General features: G+C 36.2%; 1 protein-coding gene across 3 annotated transcripts in view; it reads right to left on the bottom strand.

The window, feature by feature from the left end:
* Window positions 1-17,132, bottom strand: part of CHRM3 (cholinergic receptor muscarinic 3) — a 196,859-nt gene that overhangs the window by 103,115 nt on the left and 76,612 nt on the right. The window contains exon 3 of one of the 3 annotated variants that reach the window (XR_010720003.1): window positions 13,144-13,610. The exons of the other annotated variants lie outside the window; for them this stretch is intronic. The gene's annotated coding sequence lies outside the window, so the exon portion shown is untranslated. Of the gene's footprint in view, window positions 1-13,143; window positions 13,611-17,132 lie in introns of those variants that run through there. 3 annotated transcript variants of the gene reach the window in all.

Raw genomic sequence — 17,132 nt, 5'->3', positions numbered from 1 at the left:
TTTAATATCAGCACACAGTAAGTCCTAACAAACAAAACCAAATAACCAAAAATAAAAAATGGACTCCAAAATCAATATTTAGGCCAACCTTACCTTTCATCAAAGTTCAGCAAAACAATGGTTTCGTTTTTTGGGTTAGGTTTTAAAATGTTGTAATTTTATATGAATACATACGGGTTATTGAATTTTTAATTTGTAATTTGAGATGGAAGAGCAAGAAAGATCAGTAGAAAGAAGATTATTTTACATACCAGTTTTGTTTTGAGACCACAGTTTTCCCTTATTTGCACCCAGGGAGAAATATACAAGTGTTTTATTCCCATTTAGTGAGAATAAAAGGGCTAAAATGTTCCTCTGAAATGGAATTTGTAGAGCAAGAGGTTACTTGGTGTCAACAAAGGCAGAAGATAGGCTCTCTTGATGACACATAAGAAAAATTTGAATCTAGAGCTAAGTGTCTTTGAAAATTCTTTAAAAAACCCCCAAAATATCAAAGGATGAAAAAAAAGGCCAAACACATCCACTATAGATCCTTATCTAATTTGAAAAGGGTCATGCAGGAACTCTCCTTTATGCTGAAGCCAAGTTCAGCACATATTTTATTACTAAATTCTGCTTATATCATATAATAAGATTATGAGGGGAACTCACAGAGAATTTGCCTAATTGACTGTTGTTAAAAACTGCATTCATCACAAAGGCAGAGCTGCTTCCAAAGGGCAATAAGTGATGATGCAAAGTTACAGCTTGTGCCCACCAACCAGGTACCAAACTGCAACCCTCCTGAGCCAGAGAGAAAAGCAAACCGCATGCACACGTAGACCAAAAAGCAGAAGAAAGAAATGTCTCTGGAAGTGTGCAAGACCACAGAGCAACTTCCAGTTCCACACAGTTCTGAATTGTGTCAGTGGGCGAAGTTTCTGTCATTGCTGCTTAGTTGATTAGCTGGAAAACTCTAGCCTCTGAAGCTTGAAAACTCCAGAAGAGCCATATTTTATTCAGTGAGGGCTTCTTTCTGAAACAACTCAGACATAGTTTCTGTACAGAGACAGCAACGTAGCTCACCTTTTGTAGTTCAAGGTTGAAGACCCTAATTAAAAATGTATTCTGGTTGTGTTCAGAATGTAGATGTATTATATGAAAAATAAACATCAGGTTTTAGTACATTCCCTGGTCTTGGCTTTTCAGTGCCAATGACAGCCTAAGACAAGCCTGCAAACATTCCCATGCACTGAGGCATCACAGAGTAATCGGCATAATCCAAAATCAAATGTGGCCAATGCTCGAATGGTTTGCAGAGCACACTGCTCTAAATTCAAAGCAATCCAGTGTATTACCATACTAAAGACTCTTAAGGGATACTTATTCATCTTGAACCTACCTTTAAGCATAGCTATAAAGTTTCATATTAAGGAAGATATGCAGAAGTATTTTATTATTATTTTCAGTTCCAACGTCTAAGCTGCCCTATTCCATCTGGTCAAAAATCCATTGGCGAGACGGTGAGTGCACAAGCCACCCAAAATCAATGCAAAAACCATTGCTGATGGTCCATTTCACATTCCCTGTTCAACTAAACCTCTGTAAGCGTTAAAAGTTCCATAGGCAGAGAGGCTTTAGTATGGTGATCTGAAGGTTAATGACTGCAGCGACGTGAAGCCCAAGGTCAGTTAACACACTGACTACACAGCCTGAGAAGTTTGGTGGATATGGATGCAGGCTGCTAACTTGAACTGGACTCTCTAATTATTCCACATCCAGCAATCGTAAGTGAGCTGTGAGGTGTTTATATGAGGCACATTATCTGGAGTGATTACACTGTAGCTATAGCCATCAGTTCATCACAGTCTGGTGGAAAAATACTTCATGGCCTATTTTGAAAGCAGACTAATATACATTTTGCAGGACCTTTCAGGATTCCACTGTGTTCTTTTCACCTTGCTAACTGAAAGCAAAGAAGGAAAGTCTGGTAATTAAAATTTTAAATTTACCTTTGAGATGAAATACACACAAGACAAAATATCCCTAAACTGATGGCGTTGCATTGCAGTTTCATTTTATCAGATCTTAATTTGCAGATTTTTAAAAAATGTATTTTGCATTTAATATGTTAGCTTCTAATGCCGTGGACTTGGAAATACCAGGTTAATTGTTGGACTTGATGATCTTAAAAGCCTTTTCCAACCTAAACAATTCTATGAACCTATATAATTATTTTATCAATGCTCTTACCTTAAATACCAATGATGTAGACCAAGAAGTTTAGTACAATGGAACCAACTAATCTCTGAACAGTGATGAGACCTAAGGATTTCCTGCAAGGAAATGCTGTTTGATTTTAGCAAACTGTCCTCCACTTATACCTTTTGTATTCATTACTTTCATACTATCACTGTAGACACAGATGCATGCTGAAGATTTTTCTGCAATATACAGTGAAGAAAGCAATAAAGGTATTTGTGAGCTGAAAAACTGAGAAACGTTGATGATATTGGCAAAATTTGATTGTTTGTGATTTTTTAGCCTGTATAAGAGACTGGAATTTTTATCTAATTTTTTTTTTTTTTTTTTTTTTTTTTTTTTTTTTTTTTTTTTTTTTTTTTTTTTGCACTCTGCTAGTCCAGCCTGGTTATCCTTTTGAAAATATTTTTCTCTGAGATAGCACCACAGTCCAATATTACAAGTATAAAGAGTTACTTTCTTTAAAAAGAAAAAGCTTACCAACTTCAGTTACTTCATAGTCCTTATTATGATATCTCAAAAAGTCAGGAACACCTGTAGCTGATTTCCTTTCAGGTGTACGGTTATGTCAATAAAAGAGTTGCATTCATTCCTACAATTCTTTCAGTTTATTCACTGAAAAATGTTGACTGTAATCATCAAAAAATATTAGCCACTATTAACTGAGAGGGGCAGCCACTTGTTTCCACTGCTGCCACCAAGAATCTCACAATGGCTTTCACTCCTCCAAGGAGCTTCATACTAAGAGCACCACAGGGAATTATTGATTACCTGAACTCTGCTAGGAAACAAGGCTAAAACCAATACTAAGTACCAGAGATTCAAAGAAACCCTTGAAAACACAAGCTGGCTCTAGGCACTTTTTCGTTCTGTAATATCAGTAGATGCTGCCCCTTACTCTTCTCCTTCCAGCTTTACAATGCTGCAGGACTTGATGTCCCTCTTGAGATGTGTTTCCATGTGGCAAAAAGGAAGAATTAATTTTCCCTCAACAAAAGACACATCAGAAAAGTATTCAGAGAGAGAACTGCAGCAAAACGATAACAGCAGCCAGTTTTGCCAATTTTTTACAGACAAAAATTCACAGTTTACTCTTATGAAATGTTACAGAATTTTGTAACTTTTGCCTATTTTATGGATTTTAAGGAAAAAAACATAAAAAAAATTATAACAGTTTCTTTCTCTAAATAATTAATAATATTTCAACAGGAAATAGAACTCTACTACAGAGAACTGAACAGTCACCTACACAAAAGAATTATTAATAAGGAACACAAGATATGCTGTGCTGGTTCAGACTAGTAGGCATCAAATTGGAGGTTTTTAACTGGCAAACCCCCCCTACATGTCTGCAAATTATGCTACCCCAGTTTGCAGCAAGGTAGTTTGCAGTAAGGTGTCATTTAGTTTCCTCAATGGCTTTGTAGAGTCTAGATCTTAAGACATCTTTTGAGTTTCACATATAATATACAATTATTCCAAAAATCTCACAATAGACCTAACCAAAGTAATTATGCCTTCATCTGAAATCCCAAACAGAAGCCTCAGAAAGCAAGCTTTGTCTTGGAATTTGGAATATATATTAAATCCACTCTTGCTACAAACAGATATCTATGCTGTCTCATATTGTTTCTTCCCATTTTTTCCCATTGATGGCTTTTGCCATTCAAATTTGAAAATGCCATTCACTAACAAATTACAAAAAAGTTCCTGAGTGGAACACAGGCATAAGGAAAAATTAAATAGTGACTGGCAGCAAACCAAAGATATAGTCCAAGAAATCAAAAGTATCTGGAAGAAAAGTGAACCTTTTTATTTTTTCCTGATAGCACATATCACTGCCATTATAAATCAAGGACTTATTTATACTTGCCTGTTTATACTAACTGTCCCAGCTGCCCACCACATGGAGACCTAGTTCCCATTAAAGTTTTCCTGTCTGCATATATTTCAGTACAGGCCCTCAAAGGTATTAAAACAGCAAATTCCTGAAGAGGTTGATGACAGAAAGAAGAACCCAAGGCAATCATGTTCATGTGGGTCAAGAAGAAATGTAAAAGCTCATTGCTAAGAGACAAAAAGTTGATGGGATAGCAGGAACCAGGTTTGAGGATGAAACCAACTCTCTGTAATGATTGTTTTTTTTCTGGAGCAAAATATATACCAAACCTAGAATTTATGATTGAGTTTTCTCAATTTCTGCAAAACAAGGAAGAGATTACATTGTCCATAGTATGAGATCATAGATGCTTTAAGCACCTGATTATGCTACATAGAGGGAAATCAAGACAGTTCCCCACCTTCTTCCATACTCCTCCAAAGTCAGTCCACCTTTGTATAAGTCCTTGGCTCAGCTACTTTGATTCCATGTTGGCATAATGTATTATTTAGGGGAAAAAAATGTCCTAGTCAGGAATCAGAAGGTCTACAAACATCACTTAACTGTTATCTAAACCAGATTTAAATCATGCAGGAAATTAATCTGGAAAGAGCAGTATGTGTAATAGGCTAATCTAAACACTGGTGCAACTAGTTTAAACTATGGTCAAACAGAGATACGCTCTTTTGGAAACTGTCTTCTTGTACCTGGAATAGTTCTGCATGCATAGAAAGATACAGAATCTGACTTTTCAAAAAGGTCCATATATATTAAAAAGAAAAAAAAAATCTGCAAGAGAAAGAGTTGGAGGCACACATCTTCACAGTTACGTGGATTAGAACTTTAGAAAAACAATGTTTAGAGTATTACAGGTATCTCAACCTAAACACACACAAAAAAAACCAAACCAAAACAAAATGTCTTTCAGATTTTTCTAAAACCCATCCGCTATTTTTACTTTTTCTTTTGACCCCCATCTCACACAGACAATGCAAATGAGGATAGGTTACTGCATATAAGATTTAAAAAAATAAAACTGGGTCCTTGTTTGGGAGTAAGAGAGCAATGATTAAATTAACTATATTTCTCTGTGGCTGACAGAACTGAAAAGATGGAAAAGAAGGCTGAAAACACGCCAGGATATCAAGATTGTTTACAGCAGTACACAGATACAGCGTCTCATTTGAGAGGGTTTTGATTTGTAGTGAGCACATGATAATTCATTTAGCATGTCTGCATTAATGTGACAAAACAAGAAAAGTAGGAACAGGAATAGAAAAGTTAAGAAATACTAAAATTCTAAAAGTTTGAAATGCAGAAAGTGTTTTTCTCTAGAGTAACAGGAAGAGCTGTACTTTAAATGTGCGTAACAATACAGTTTTAAAACTTTCTCTTCTGTCCTTATCTGAATTTTTTTGGAGTAAATGAAGGGCGCGGTCTCAAAACCTTGCCAGTTAGGACAATTTGCCACATTGCAAAGGTGCAATAACTTTGGTCTATGAGGAAAGTCTGAAAATGGTTCACACAGGCATTTTTTAGATACTGTTTCATTCTCAAGGGATGTGAAGCCAAAATTAGCATTTTTCTTATTTAAAAGGTGACTTTGCTCCAACAGAAACAGCAAGGATAGAACTGATACACATGTAAAATATCCCTTGTTTAATTATTTGGGTTTTTTACAGATATTATGTATCTTCATCTCATCAAATGTTAAAATCTAGTGGAAGATGGGCTCCTAATGGTTGAGTGAGTAGCAACAACATTTATAGTATATAAGATTTTTCTAGACATATAAAAAAATCTTGAGTAGGGTGGAGGTTTCTGATCCCTCTCCATGTGTGAAAAATCAAGCAATTTTCTCCTTCCTTCAAAGTTTGTCTCTCCTCAATGCTTATGAGTAGCAAATGACCTCAGTGAGAGATATCTATCTTACTCACCATTTTCCTGAAGCTTCTCCAAAGCTTCCACTGTAACAAATTTACTTGTCCATGTTCAGACTGTCTAGGAGGTGACAAAGAGCATGGCAGAAGCTTTGTTGTTGAAGGAAAGCAATTTACCGGAGAAACATCACGCAAAATAAAAACAGGACTTCACTGTTACATGGCATACAATTGTGACAAGAATACTGATTTATATTTTCATCTGCACAACAAAAATGTCACAAACACTAATGGCAGTATCACTTAATGGGCAGGTCCCTAAATGTGATTACATTTTGGCAATGCATTGCTCAGGCTGGTCCATCTGGGAATAATATTTCAAGTTGTCCTCTAGAGACTTGGGCTTTTTACAAACATGTGACTTTATTTTGTTGGCAAAATAGAAATTTCTATGGAGATACTGATTACATGGAAAACAGAGTAAATTTTCCTAGAAATTAGCCAGAACACGAGGAATGAATTCCCACAAAAACAAAGGGCAAGCACAGTCTTGCCTCAACACTTTTTATTGTACCCTACCAGTGAAAATGCTTCAGGTAACACCTTCCAGAATGGAATACAATACTGTGTATGTTTCTTTGGATATGCAATAACTAATCAATCTGCATCCAAAAGATATTACAATATTGCTGCGGGGAGGACAGCATTAAAAGAGATGGAGAACAGCATCCAGCAAACAATCAATATGTCCAGTATAAAACAAGAAGTGGTTTGTGTTTCCAAACCCTATTGCTTACTAGATAAGAGTGTGTATTTAGGCACAAATTTTTAAAAGTTTCTAAGCATCCCTGATTAAGAGGCTTGAGTTATGTTCTACTGTTTTACCGTTTCAGTCTTTCTAACAGAAAATAGCTTATTAAAAAAAAAATAAACAAAACCATACATTGAGAATGACCAATCCTGACTGTAGACATTGGGAAAGGACCCCAAGTACAGTATTGTTACTGCAGGTTTTTTCTAATGGCCTTTGAAGACCATTACACTAGAATTCATTTTTCAACTATTAAAATAGAATCATGAAATCATAGTGACATTAAACAGCTATGTTTTTGTGTAATTTTTGTGCTACTGCAGCCTTGTCCCTTGTACTACATGTGAGCTTGCTCTAAGTCACGCTTTGAACAGAATACACATCCGCATGCTGATTTTGTAGAATTTTTTTCCTTGCAATGATGATCTCTTTTAATTCTATAACCTCCTCTAAAATCATACTGAAGCCTAGACTGTATCCACTCCAGCCCACTTGTTACAGCCCTCTGGGGAGGGCTAAGCACAGCAGCAGAGAGAGGCATCTGCACCTGTGAATAAATAAGAGAGTGCTGTGCTTGCCATCAGACAATGATGTTCTCAAGTCCTTGCTACCAAGATCCCATCTGAGCTGCCAGCCTCCAACAGTCTATCCATGCTTCCTATCTAGCCACTATCAGAAGTTGCAGATTAAAGTCTCCAGTGCTGTTTTGAGATTAGCAGCATCATATAGATGTTCTGCTTCCTTGATCTAGTACATTTGTAAGAGACACACATAAGCCCATTTGGTCACTGCCAGCCAAGGTACACACGCTTTTCCAAGAGATGTGCTTGCACATATACAGAGATTGACTGGGCTTGGGTTTTTTTTCTGATGAAAAATAGACACAGTGGACTATCCCAACCATCCCACTTTTCCTATGTCTGCACAGAGGTGGGAAATGAAATAATGCATAGCTTTTCCCCAGTGCGATACTGTTGCTGCTGCTTCTCAGCTTCCTGTAAATAGGGCAGAAAAATCCTGGGTTCATGTCCCTCCCACCAGCACAAAGCTCAGAAATCACGTGCTTCTCCTCACTGACCCAATCCTCACAGCTGAGTGTGATATTCTGGGTCAGGAAACTGCCAAAAACATATTGTTTCCATAAAAATAAAAATTTAAATTCTTGTTGAAAATTTAACTTCCCATAGACACTTTCAGAATGAAAAAATAAATCGAATTTTAAAACAAAAAATATTGGTGAAGAAACATTTATATCTCTGATTATCCTAAATTTAAAGTCAGGTTTTTATTATGAAAATGAAAAATTAAAATATGTGCTATTACACTGAACCACACATTTCAAGAAAAAAGATGCTTTCATTCATTCTAGGCTTACATGATACTATTACTAAAAATTGGAATACAAAGTCTAGCCTTTTTAAACCATTAAGTAAATAACAGACCAAAAACAGTCACCTGCTTTTCTTATTTCAATTATCATATACTTATTCAAGCCTCATTAAAAAAATGGAACAACAAAATTCCACAGTTTTTAAACTTCTAGTTATGAGAGCAAATGTTCAAAACATCAAGTGCACGTATACATGAATATGTAAAGAAAGGAATCTCTTTTGATTAATCTCCAAGGAACTTTCTACACCTGATATAAAAGAAATATATTTCCCTAAATTTTGGGATTTTTATACCACAAACTGAATTAGAAAATAAATCCAAATAAATGTACTATTTATTTATGTGAAAATTGTCCTAAATTAAAAAGGACTCAGAAAGAAGAAACTAACCAAGCGTAGTTTGTGTTTTGCTCAAACTCCTGATTCCTGATCTTTGAGTATCCTACACTGAAATAATGGAAGCTCCTCACTATATCATGGAGATACATTCAGTTTGTATACAGGTCTTTAAAGCAATGATTTAGAGGGATTTTTAGCCAGAGAAAGTAGCTTTGAGATCTAATCACTAAGGTAGCAAAACCTGGACTCCCTGGAAGCTGAGGCTCAAATTCTGGCTGGCTCATCTCAACCTTTCATCTTTCAAAGGTAGATTAAATTCTGTAGTGCTAAGCATATAGGGGTCCTCCACAGGATTTAAAAAGATGAAGTCCTATCTCCTCTAAGTATTGTTAAATATAACATAATTTCTTTTTTTTTTTTTTTTTTCCCTTAGAAATAAATCCTTGCAACTTGAAATCATTTTTCTAAATACATTTCTCTTATACGGACGGCTCCCTACCTTCCTGTCTTGATGGTCTGCAGCTGTATTTCTTTGATTCTTTATTTTAGTATAACAGACCTTTTTCTATAGAATTGTTCTATTCCACTGGCAGCATTAGTGGAATCAGGGCCCAAAGGAATACAAGCAGTTCTTCCCAGTTTAAGATGTGCTCCTTTAATTTTTTTAAATTGCAAAAAGCTCATCAGACACACTGAAAACATTGAAAAAATAATTTAAAGCTATCTTTATAAGGATTAAGAAACCTCAGCAAATATCAAAATAAATATTGACCATCTCCTACATATCTCTATGTGTACTGAGAAACAGTCTGAGGAAATTAATGACAGTGGCTACCACAGTTTGAGCTGAAATTTTTAGAGCTAAAACTGTTGATGCATATTACAGGCATCAGTGATTGTACATGTGTGCACTAGGGACCTAATTTAAGCATTTAATGACAACTAATGCATTACACAACCTTATATATTTTGGTAGATACTTGGTACAGTTTGTCCCAAAGGCTTCTTCAGCAATTAAAAAGAACTGAAAACTTGCTATTAGAACCTGTGATCATACAAAATATCTTGGAAAGAGAGAAAGTGGGATTTGTGGATTCCTAGTCCTTAGGTTTTTGATTTTTTCCCAATTAAACAAAAAGAGTGATAAGAAAATTAAATTATCAGTACTTTAAATCTTTCTTAATTCTGACTGGGGCTTAGTCATGTAAATGCAAATAGTCCCCAAAAGATGCCTAAAGAAAATGGATAATAATAATTGGACGACCTTGGCCGCTGTTTGGAAAAAAGGAATCCTAGGAGTGGATGCATGGGAGGAAAATAAAATTGTAGTTTATCAAAGAGGCACTGGCCTACACAAATAAAACCAGAAACTTGAGACTCTGTATCTTCTCCCCAAGAAGCTGTAGGGAATACTTTAGTATACAATGCAACATATCTTCTGTCGAGAGAGAAATCAAACAATATAGTATAACACAGCTAATCTTGGTGCTGCCACATGAAACACCTGTTGTTTCTTTCCTCAGGGTCCTTTCAGAACACATGGCTCTTATTAACCATGCAATGTCTGCTAATATTTCAGAAGGGAAGAAGATACACTTAAATTATTCAGAGCAACACAGCCTGAAGATTTGGCTCAATGCTTTTGAAGATGCACATTTATATAAGTGTTGCTGACAAATTTTGTCTTAAAAAGTTGCTTCTGAAGCTTTGTTTTACAAGTCATTCAAGCTGGTAAATGCCAGACATTGAGCAGCCCAGTACATGTTTGTCAGCTCTCAGCTGTTCAAATCCCTTTGCACAATCCCACCAGGGCTGCAAGAACCTTAGATTAAGTGGTACAGGAGTGATGCCTAAAGTGCACCTCAAAATCAGGCAGCAAACTGAGAAATTCTCTCTTGCAAGCTGTGTTGCCTACAGCTCTGTCACCCAGAAATTGCAAAGGGAACAGTCCACAATTACACACAAGACTTTGAGACCCTGGACATCAGAAGAATGATGTAGAAGTTACAGAGCAGGGGAAAAATCACAAAATCACAGAAGTGTTAGGGTTGGAAGGAACCCCGGGAGAACATCTAGTCCCATGCCACTACCATGGGAGGGTAATCCAAAGGAGGATACACAGGAATGCATCCAGGTTGGTTTTAAATATCACCAGAGGGGGACACTCCACACCTTCCTTGGGAGGTTCAGTGCTCTGCCATCCTCACTGTAAAGAAGCTCAAACTATGAGGCAAAGGCTAAAAAGTGAGCACAGTTAAAAACTGAAAGAAACCTTGAGAATGCTTTGGCAGACTGCCATTTACAAATAGAAGCAGAGGGCATCTGGGTTACCAAGTCTGAGTTCTGTCACCTCGCTGCAGAACACCCTGCTCTCCATTGAACAGCTTCTCTATTGATCTTTCCCAAGGGCTGCAAAACCTTGTCTTGGGCAGATTCTGCACCACTGTGCGACAACACAGATTTTTTGTGCTGTTCTTGAAAATACTTTCTGCTTCAGATGAATCGAATAAGATAAGCATCAAAGCAACAACAACAATTATTTTAATTAATTAATAATTTGATTTATTAATTTTGAGAAAGGTTTCAAATTTAACAATCATCATGAAACTATTTTATACCTAGAACACAACCATTCCTAAATTCTGCTCCTTAGCATCAGTCTGTCAACACAGTCAACCTGTTAATATAAATTAATACAAGGTATGGAATATCCACAACTAAAAAAATTGTCGGGGCACGCTGCTAATTTCTTCTTTTCTATCAATCACTAGGGTAAATCTTGTAAAACTCTCCAACAAAGTAGTTACAGTGAATGTGAGTTTAAGTCTTCTCTCAAGCAGAGTGTACCAGTCCATGTCTAAGTCAGTGTACCTGCTTAATTTGTTCTCAAACAATGAGTTTAAGTCATAGCCACCTATTCAAAATCCTCAATACAAAGATATTTTAAAATATTTTAAATATTTTGAACATGGAAGAATCTTTTTTGGTTTGTTTGCCTTTTTTTTAATGCAAACGATTGTATTAAGTTAGATTTAAATCAATATAGGGACAGATGTTGAGAGTCACTATACCTTAGGGTATGATCATTTCTGCAAGAAGGTCCCAATGAAATTCAGGCATTTTTTCAGAAGATATGCAGTGGCATGAAAGCATAAGCTTTGTAATTCCCCCAGCACCAGGCAAACCAGCAGTGACCATCTTGCTAGAGCCAGCTGTGAACCTCACTAGCTTTCATGCACAAATGATGCACTGTCCCCAAGAGCCGAGTATAAATCTCAGTTTTATAATGGTGTCGACAATGGAGAAAAGCTTGAAAAATCCCAGAGAAACAGTATAAATGCAGCTTCTTTGTCTGGACAGTTTCCTTTCTTCCTGCATTCTGTGCTTAATTGATTACTCAATGCAGTTGGACTGACACCTCCAATGTGATATCTGCTAATATTTATATTTTGATAGCTGCCACTAACACATCACACACAATGCACTGGAACTCATAAGATACGGACACACAATAGGAAAATAGGACACATACAGTAGGACTTACAGGACACACACAATCCCACAAAACTCATAGGAGAAATAAGAAAACAACAGAGAGATGGCTGGCATCTATATAAATGTAGTATGTTTTACACTGCATCTTTACACATTTAGGTAACTTATTGCACTCTGAGGTATTTCTGACTTTAATGCTGCAATATTTCACTTTCAATTGCTCACCACAGTGTTCAAAATAATGATTAAAAAAAAGCACGATGTCAGGGGATATTTCAAGACAGCTATAAAATCATGAGAGAAAATGTGAAAAGCACAAATATGAGATGATAGCAGTCATTCAGAAAAATGTATCTAGAAAAACAGACCAGGCACGGTGTTGTCATACGTACAGAAGATTTAAAATGTTTTGTTACGAAACTTTTGGGCATTTCAGAATTAAAATGTTTTCCTTTCCACAGTAATTGTCCATTTGAAAGCTGACTTTAAAATACAGTGAAACAACAGATTCAGTGGACTTACAACTTTGCTTGCCTGTGACTCATATTCTGAATAAAACATGTCTATCTACTGCCTTGCTGTCATTCCGAGCATGGCTGGGTGGCAGTGCATATGAAGACTAAGTGCACAACAAGTCAGGTGAACAAATTAGCAAATTCCAAACAAATCCCCACTTCAAAGTTCCTCATGAAAGGAATTCCATAGTTCCTCACTGCTTTGGCTGTGTACCTCTATGACAATAATATAAACATTTCGGTGAAATCCTATGGTTATATCATTCGGATAATAACTGTATGTTCCTGCCTAAGTCCTTGCACATGAAGAGGTTTACAAGGAGAACTTGACTGTCATCTTGTGCACCATGGGTCTGGAGAGGGCCAGGCAAGGGCAACACAGCTGCAGTGGGGAAAGAGACAAAGGGACCTCTGCCCTACCACACCATGTCTCCAGTGTTTGCCATCAATCTGAATTTCTCCAAGGACTCTTTATTTCTTGGTTATAATCAAGCAATCAGCCCTTAGAGTAGGGCCTGAACCATCTCAGCCTGTTGAGTTTATTGGAGATTCAAACGTACATATACCTACAGAAACACAAACTTCGATTGCACAAGTTTCCAATTTTTAATGAGGAACTACCTTTTTATTCAGCCTACCACAAAATTATCCCAACCATAGAGCAAAACAAAATATGTGGTGATAAGTGCATCTTAAATGCATCCTAAATGTATTAAAATAATAAAAATATACATACATTTTTTTTAAAAAAATAAAATTATCTATTAACTGCAAAGTTTTTCAAAGGAGATAGGATACAAGAAAGGGAAAAAATAATTATTTTGAAGTTTAATTGCCTAGTGAATTTTTTTTAATACGTTTCATAGAATCACAGAATAATGTGTTGGAAGGGACCTTTAAAAGTCATCTAATCCAACAGCCCCTGAAATCAGTACACATATCTTTCAATTGATCAGGCTGCTGAGAGTCTCACCCAGTCTGGTCTTGATGACTGACTTCTAGGGATGTGCCATGCACTGTTTCTCAGGGCAATGTGTTCCAGTGCTTCACTACCCTCACCTTAAAAAAAAAAATTAAAAAAAATTGTCCTTATATCTAGTCTGAATCTACTCACTTTCAGTTTAAAACCATTAACCCTTGTCCTATCTCAAGGCCCTGATAAAAAGTCTATCCCCATCTTTCTTGTAGATCCCTTATAAGTAATGAAAGGCTGCATTAAAGTCTCCCTGGCGTTTTCACCAGGCTGAGCAAACCCAACTCTCTCAGCTTTTCCACAGTGAACAGGAACTACAGCCCTGGTTATTTTCAGGTTCATGTTTTCCCTGTCAGTGCAGGTCTGCATAGTAGGACACAACACTCCAGGTGGGGTCTCACCAGCGTAGAGGAGCAAAATCCCCTCCCTTGCTGTGCTGGCCATGCTGCTTTGAATGCATCCCAAGATACAGTTGGGTCTCTGGGGTACAAAAGCACACTGCTGGGCCATATCCAGCTTTTTACCCACCAGTAGGTCCAATTTTGGAAAAAGCTAAAAATAATACAGAAAAACTCATAGTTGCCCCAGTACAGTAAATTTGGCATTTCGTTAGAGTTCATTACCTCTATTGTTTAACCATATGGTAACCATTTACAGTAGGAACAAAAGCTAGTTTTGAATTGCAAACAAATAATATTGGAGGGAAAAAAATCTGTAAAGCAGAAAGGAAAAAGAAATATTTTCTTAGAATATACAATGAAACTGTAACCTTATTTAAATGTTAATGAAAAAGCTTGGAAATTTTACTGAAGAATTTTTTTCTTTAGACTTTTGTGACTAAGTCTCTCTACCTTTTTTCATAAAACTTTTAAGTTCCGGATCAATAGAAAACACATCTAAACTTGTGATATTTTTTGTACTACCTTTTCTCTTCAAGGTTTAGCTAGTCTACTTGAAACTCTCAGGTCAACAAAGATTTTATTCAATCCACCATTAGTTTAAATTACTATTCTTTTTGAAAGAACTTTAAAAAAAAAGCAAACATTTTACAAATTAGGGAAAAATATGTGCATGGCCTTTTATAATATATTTTAGAAGTGTTAATATCTAGCTGGAAGCATGTATTTTTCCTATGTAAAAGTAGCTCTAATAACTTGAAATTAAGTGATATGAAAAGAAAAGCACATTTTATATTTAAATAGGGATTAGTTTGAAGTTAATGGCTTTTATAAAGTTGATTTTTAAATGGAAATAACTGTTATATATGGGATTAGCCTGCTCTTATTATACAAACTGTTTTACCTCCTGTAAGCTTTTATCTCTACAGAAACCCATACTGCAAAGCTGTCAATGTTAGAGGAGCTTGGCGGTACAGATTTACTGCCCTCCTTGGTCTTAGGAATGACAGCCTGATTTAGTTCTGCCTGTAAAGTCTCGTCACAAGGTGAAAAAGGAAGGCAGAATAAATCACTCTTTCAATTAGATAGTTCACTAATGTTTTCCAATCGCTTCCTCTCCTAGAAGACATATTATCTTCATATCCTATCAGGCTCCCTTGCCTCCAAGTTATCTTTATGGAGGAGGGAGACTAATGGATTCTTCTGCTTGTGTCGCAGTCCCTGCTCAGCAATTACCCCTGCAAGCACCCTGGAAAGAGCAAACAGCATCGTTTGGATGAGCAGACTCTAAAATATTCCTACAGAAGAAAGCGTCACCCCCTCCATTGTTTTGACACAAAACTTCAGGCTGAGCTGAGAGACTCAGTTCCAGCAGGAGTTTGATAAAGCTGAACATGTGTGACACAACGATGGTAATCTTGTGTCACAGCCTGATGCTCAGAGCATTAGTCACCTGTAATAAAGCACTGAGAAATGAAGTAAGGCAGGCAAATAAAACTAAAGTGATCCACTGAACACAAGGGCTTAGAACACAAGATGGGAAAGAATTACTCCTGTTGTAATGACAACACTTTTAATTATATATAGTCAATGAAAGATAAACTACTAGAGAGAGAATAAAATACTTCCAATTAATGGAAGTAGTGCAATGTTCAAACTTAAATGAAGTATTTTTCTCTTGAGGGTTTTGCAGTACTATTTTATTTAGCTTAATGTAATTTAAATTATAAACAGAATGGTTTCGTGAGCCCCCAGAGAAATGTACTTTATTTATAATGTATTTCCTTTGAAGTGGTTATGGAAATCATGCTCTTCCTGAAGTCTGTATTTCACATACCACCTACAGCTGCAAGCTAGTCAGTCCTCACAAGTTAAATATTATCTGTCTGGTGAAGTGCCTTACAAGAAAACCTGAGATTTTTTTAAAATACCAGAGGGAATAAAAAATTTTAATTCTGCAAACTAATAGTCTTCCTTTCTAAAAAAGTTATTGAAAGATCTTTGTTGATAAAAGTTATGTTTTTTCAGAGGGAATGGAACTCAGCCATAGTCACTTCACTTGAGTTTTTAATGCACATAGTGAAAAAATAATTGTTTATACTATACCCTAGAGAGAGTCTCAGCTGGGAAAAATTTTATTTTGTTTACTTAAATATAAACACATAAATATTTCCATCGTTCATTTAAACAAAAATTTAATTCTAGTATAAAGAGCAGAAATTCTTTCAGGAAGAAAATGACAAATGCCTAGTTTGTGTCCTCTTTTTTTCCTCCAAGTAATTAAAGTTATTTATTTACACATAAATAGGCAGCTACGAATGAATAAATGCACCCCCAGTCTATGTGCTCTCTTCACCATCAATAGCTAAACTGAGTTGGTTAAATAACTAGAGACAAAGAGGAAATTGTTTCTAGAAAATTAATTTTGGCCATTATTCATCTTTATAAAGCATAATAGTACCTTCCCCTCATGGATGAACTGCTAGCTCAACATGCCAGCACAGACACACAACAGTCTAAGCTGTGATGCTTCTGCTGAAATAACATCACACCAAGTCACTTCAAAGGGAATAGGCAATTAAACACTGTAAGATTTGTCTGACTCTGCAACTGCTTACAGCATGATCTCATGACAGCCAGTCACAGAATGCATGTGCTTTGAAATGACCTTTCCTTTTGTCAAACCTACTCTTCTGCTCTAACCAACCAAAAATAATTAAAAAAAAAAGAGAAATAAAATACAAATTTTTGTTAGTCTTGGATTACGATCTTGAATAATTTTTCAAGGGGTAATGTATAGGAGAAAATATTTCTTTGCAACTACTCTATAAAACAAAGATCATTACTCTGGTGTTAATTTCTGACTGAGTCAGTCAATTTTATCAATATCACGAAGTTCCAGGTAGATATTGAAATCTACTAAAATACTTACAATCAAATCTATCAACAATTATGAATTAATTTTTGCTGTTGTGGTAATGAGCGACGTAGTGACCCCAGGCAGGTGTAAAGGAGTGCTCTTTATTGCCAAAAACCCAGCCTTTTTAGGCAGTTAGCTGGTTATCAGTTTCCAGTTTTAAGGCACAAGCCCAAGTCACGCATCTACCACACACCAGGATGTGGACACGTGGCAGTCAGCAGCAAGGCTCTCACGAGCCATGTTACAAGGCCTCCCCTTTGCAAAGCCTTACCTATCAGTCACATTTTACA

This window comes from Chamaea fasciata, unplaced genomic scaffold (assembly GCF_029207755.1).
Source record: "Chamaea fasciata isolate MVZ Bird 193981 ecotype frontalis unplaced genomic scaffold, bChaFas1.0.hap1 SCAF_3, whole genome shotgun sequence".
NCBI classification, from domain to species: Eukaryota; Metazoa; Chordata; class Aves; order Passeriformes; family Sylviidae; genus Chamaea; species Chamaea fasciata.
Note: the sequence above shows the minus strand (reverse complement) of the source record. Positions and strands in the feature narration are given on the sequence as shown.